Below are 5,457 nucleotides of genomic sequence, written 5' to 3'. Positions count from 1 at the left end.
CTCTCTTTGGTTCAATAAGATTAAGATACATACTTTGCCTTGTGCTGAATCTGATGTCATTCAGATTCTAGGATTTTTAGGATGGGTTGCAAGTTTCTCTTGTTGGACGTTTTCTTTGTTTCTTAATTTTTTTGTGATAAGATGGGTGATTCTGTTTCTACCTCAAACTTGCCTTTCTATGTTTCAGTTTCAAGAAGACATTATTTGATGTTAGATGGCCATTATGTTCGTTCCATGTGGACAGAGGACTAATGGTACTCTTCCATGAAGAGAAGCAAGTGGATCAGTATGTAGTAGTAGGTATCAATGTTTTCTCATACTGATGATTCTGAAGTAATTAGATTGAGAAAAATTGCTTTATTCCCCAATTTCTCTCTGAAACCTTTGCCTTGTCCATAGTCATACCTAAATGAGTTACTTTATTTCCTATAGCTCTATTACTTTTTTTCCTAGAACCTGTCTCTTTAGTCCCCTTTACAATACCATGATCAGGAGGCAAGAAAAATGTGTGAATGGAATAAGAACTGTATATAGTTATTGATAAGCATCTTCCAGTATCTAACATATAAAGCCTCCTAGAGTACCCGCCATTCAGGAGGCCTTCCCGTGCGCATCATTCCTGTCCGTTCGATCTCCTTTGACTTTGGCTCCTGGTCGTTCGATCATTTGACTGGTGGTAATTTTTGGTCACTGTGTAATTATTTTCTTGGCCTATGACTGGTGGGCTCAGCCCTCACATGTATTGGCTGGGTCAGTTGTTCCCGTGTCTGCGAGGGATTAGGCAGCCGAGTACCCGCCATTCAGGAGGCCTTCCCGTGCACATCATTCCTGTCCGTTCGATCTCCTTTGACTTTGGCTCCTGGTCGTTCGATCATTTGACTGGTGGTAATTTTTCGTCACTGTGTAATTATTTTCTTGGCCTATGACTGGTGGGCTCAGCCCTCACATGTATTGGCTGGGTCAGTTGTTCCCGTGTCTGCGAGGGATTAGGCAGCCACTCCGCGCCCGCCCCGTGCTCGACGTGCACATCCTGAGCCCCGCGCTCCCTTGGCTCTCTCCTCTCCCTCCTTGTCTCCAACCCTAAACATTTTCCCTCTCCACCCCACAGCCGCTTCACCTAGCTCCTCGTCCCCTTCACTCAGTCCATCCCTCATCATCTCAGATCTAGCGGATCTGAGGTGTGCGGGTGCGGAGGCGAGTTTCTCTGGCAGCGGCGGCGGTGACCTGCAGTCAAAGGGCGGTGGCGGCGCTCGATTTGATCTGCAGGAAAGATAGAACATGAGGAGAGAGAAGGAAGGAGAGGAGGAATGCCACCATGGGCGAGCAGGGGCAACATGGTCTTCGTGGTGGGCATGGAGGAGCAGAGGAGGATGGAGGTGGGTGGTGGGAGCAGAGTAGCAGGAATTCCAGGTCTAGGAGACGCTCATGGAGTGGAGAAGCTCGTCGTCCAGCATCACCACCCCCAATCTAGGTAGCTCCCCACCCCCTCCTCCCCTAGTTATTATATCCCAGTTCGCTGATTCTGTGATTTTGATTTCTCAATTTGTGTTTTTTCAGATCTGAGATCTGAGATAGAAATGAAAAGAAATAGTCTTGCGCTGCGTTTGGATGTCCTTACTGGAGAGCTCTGTATTGAATTGGACTGAAATTCCAATTCAGTGAGGAAACTGAAATGGCACGAATACAAATTCGCTTGTTTGGTTGTTCGCTGAATTGACCCTTGAAATGCCTCTTGAGGTTTCAATACCAAATCATGTTTGGATGACAAACTTTGGAATTGCATAACTACATTACCATGAAGATTATACCTTGTTCTACATGACTCAAAACTGAAATCTATTCACATGTGACTATAATTGAATGAATATATAGCAGTAAAAAAAATTCTGGAATAAATCACAAGACAAATGGACACACAACAACCATCTTGTTAACACATTTTAGCTTTAAATACAAATGGCGACGCTGAAGAAAATTATCTAGCACAAACAGAAACCTATGGGAAACATCTCCAATCATGCATACACACAAATCACACACGAAAGAGATGCACACATCAAACAATGATGGAGAAGGTGCTGGATAGGACAAATTGGGCCAACGGGTGGGGGCGGGCGGATGGGGATGGGATTGGATGGTGGTCGCAGCCGCCGCCGGACGGGGCGGTGGTCGCCGTCGGGCATCCTCTCGTCCATTTGCCGACCGGGATGGGGATGGAGACCGGTCTTCATGGTGGTCGTCGCTGTAGATGGAGACCAAGAGCAGAGTGATGCAGGAGGGGGCTGAGAAATCAGGACCGGGATGGGGAGGAAAGGAAGAGACAGTGGAGGAACAGATCTGCACCGCCATTGAACGCTGTGGTGGGCCGCCGCACTAGTAGCTAGGTCGCCCTGAGATCCCCTGTCGTCTCGCTTCTTTTCTTTTTCTGGTGGCTGGTGTCAAAGGGGTTAGTTTTGTGGGAGATGAGAAATTCAAAGGAAAATGGAGCGGGAGCCCTCCGAATCGTGGGAGGGAGCTTTACGTGGGAGGCAAAACAGCTTGGAATTGGCCCGATATTTCCAATACGAATTCGGCGTCCAGCCAAACACCCGTATTGAGGTGAGATGATTACCAATTCGTTTTCCTGGGCTTGAATGGAGACATCCAAACGTAGTGTTGTGGAATTTCATATCTGAGATAGAAAAGAAGAGAAAGATCTTGTGGAAGAGCTTGACGAAAAAGAAAGGGGTGAATCTTCTCTTTCTCCCATTCATGTTTGTTTCTGCATTTTCATTTTTATGTTATATATGGTTTGCTCAATCCCTATTTGTTGCTCCCCTCCCCCTCCTCCTCCCCCCAGTTATTATATCCCAGTTCTTTGATTTTGTGATTTTGATTTCTCAATTTGTGTTTTTTCAGATCTGAGATAGAAAAGAAGAGAAATAATCTTGTGGAATTTCATATCTGAGATAGAAAAGAAGAGAAAGATTCTTGTGGAAGAGCTTGACGAAAAAGAAAGGGGTGAATCATCTCTTTCTCCCATTCATGTTTTTTTTCTGCATTTTCATTTTTATGTTATATATGGTTTGCTCAAACCGTATTTATATTCAACTTCTTCGAACCATCTATTTTTCTTGCACTAGAATATTGCAAAGGGAAAATTTATTTACAAAGCTTGTCATTTTGATCTTGTGTAGGCAGCACAACTATACACCACCATGAATAGGTTGTTTCATCGCTACAACTCATATAGCAAGCTATGCCAGTATGGCAATATCTGATAGTACGGCTTCTCACGTTTCCAGGGGCAACACTCACATTTCCCCTCCAAAATTCAACATTTTCATATTTTGAGGAGCTTCAGTACGTTTGCTCACCGAGGAACTAGAAGTTTTTTTGTGTACTGCATGATTGAGGAAGTGCTATTGCAGATCAAAGGTGAGCTTATTCTATTTTCTTTCTTCAAGCTCAGGTGAAGGTTTATCTCCTCTTCACTAATGTTAAATCTTTATCACCACATTGATTAGTTGGTAGAAGCATCTGCTGGGAATCAAGTGTTACATGGCTGTGGGTGACAAGGTATGCTAAGGCCATCTACTTTATTGTGACTTAAGAGACTACAATACTCTAGGGTATCCTAAGGTTTTATTTCAATTATACAATGAGCATGGGTCCCACAACATACTCAAATAGTTAGAAAATCTGGAGCACCTCTTAATTTGTTCGCTAGCAGTATGAATCAGAGCTGGGTACTTTTAGCTGTTGTGGGATGAGAATATACATATAATTGTTGGTGCTTTTGTGTTCATTTATACTAAGAAGACTATGCTCGTAAGAGTTCGATTTACCTGGGTTTTTTGGATTTTTTACTGCCTCTAACGATTTACGCGTGTTACCAGTGACGCACGAGAACTACTTACGTGTGGACGTAACGATCTTCTCCGTTCTTTCTAGAGTGTTCGTGACCTCCACCTCTTTGACCGCCCACCGCTTTGACTGGGCTATCTCTGTCTCTCCCGAAAATTCTGGTTCAATCTCGTGTCGTGGCTCTACCAATCTATGTGCGTATAAAAAGCCCCCCGTGGCGTGGGTCTCTCCAGTCACGGCTGTGCCCAAATCGCTCCTCACCAATAGACCCATCCCTCCTGATGCTGCCCTCCAGCCTCCACCAGAGATACCATGGCGCGCTACGTCGCCGCTCCGGCTGGCCGACCGAGAGGTGCGTGCAGGCTACAACATGAATCAAGAGAGCAGCGTACCATCGCCTCCTCATGGATCTTCCTCGGCTCCGACTCCCTGGCCTGAAGGCAGGATAAACAGCGGTGGCCTTTGTGTGGTCCAAGGGGGCAAACCTGTAGCTGGTGGCGAATAGCTCGCTGCCCTGCTGCTCTTCATCCTAATCGGCTCCCCTTGTCCTTCCCCAGGTTCGCTGTAACACCCACGATGCGGCTATATCTCCCACGTGTCGGAGCACGACTTAGAGGCATAACCGCATAATAGACATGTCATAAGAGGGGTAATCTTTACACATTCCATGTACTGAATAAGAAAGGGATAAAGAGTTGGCTTACAATCGCCACTTCACACAATACATAAATATAGCATTACATCATCCAGAATACAATCAAGGTCCGACTATGGAACCAAAATAAAGAAAGACCACCTCTAATGCTAGATCCTCGATCGTCCCGACTGGACTCCACTACTGAACAACTGGAACGAAACAACACAACGAACACGGTCTTTATCGAGCTCCCACTCGAGCTGGGTTGCGTCACCTGCACTGGTATCATCGGCACCTGAAACTGTTGGAAGTATCTGTGAGTCACGGGGACTCAACAATCTCACACCCTCGCGATCAAGACTATTTAAGCTTATGAGTAGAAAAAGGTAGTGAGGTGGAGCTGCAGCAAGCACTAGCATATATGGTGGCTAACTTACGCAAATGAGAGCGAGAAGAGAAGCAAAGCACGGTCGTGAACTAGAAGTGATCAAGAAGTGATCCTGAAACTACTTACGTTTAAATATAACTCCAAAACCGTGTTCACTTCCTGGACTCCGCCGGAAATAGACCATCACGGCTACACACGCGGTTGATGCATTTTAAATTAAGTTAAGTGTCAAGTTTTCTACAACCGGACATTAACAAATTCCCATCTGCCCATAACCGCGGGCACGGCTTTCGAAAGTTCAAAACCCTGCAGGGGTGTCCCAACTTAGCCCATCACAAGCGCTCACGGTCAACGAAGGATATTCCTTCTCCCAAAAAGACCCGATCAGACTCGAAATCCCGGTTATAAGACATGTCGACAATGGTAAAACAAGACCAGTAAGACCGCCCGATGCGCCGACATCCTGATAAGAGCTGCACATATCTCGTTCTCAGGGCAACACCGGATGAGCAATCCGTACAACTAAAACCAGCCCTCAAGTTTCCCCGAGGTGACGCTGCAAGGGGCTCTAGTTCGGACCAACACA

At 45.8% G+C, this 5,457-nt stretch overlaps 1 long non-coding RNA gene across 1 annotated transcript in view; it reads left to right on the top strand.

Annotated features, from left to right (window-relative positions):
- Window positions 1–3,224: 3,224 nt before the first annotated feature.
- Window positions 3,225–5,457, top strand: part of LOC119297112 — a 7,284-nt gene continuing 5,051 nt past the window's right edge. The window contains exons 1-2 of the long non-coding RNA XR_005145532.1: window positions 3,225–3,417; window positions 3,507–3,558. This is a non-coding gene — a long non-coding RNA (uncharacterized LOC119297112). The remainder of the gene's footprint in view (window positions 3,418–3,506; window positions 3,559–5,457) is intronic.

The sequence above is a fragment of the Triticum dicoccoides genome, chromosome 5A, assembly GCF_002162155.2.
Source record: "Triticum dicoccoides isolate Atlit2015 ecotype Zavitan chromosome 5A, WEW_v2.0, whole genome shotgun sequence".
In the NCBI taxonomy this organism is placed as follows: domain Eukaryota; kingdom Viridiplantae; phylum Streptophyta; class Magnoliopsida; order Poales; family Poaceae; genus Triticum; species Triticum dicoccoides.
The sequence above is the reverse complement of the archived record's forward strand: the minus strand, read 5'-3'. Positions and strand labels throughout refer to the sequence as shown.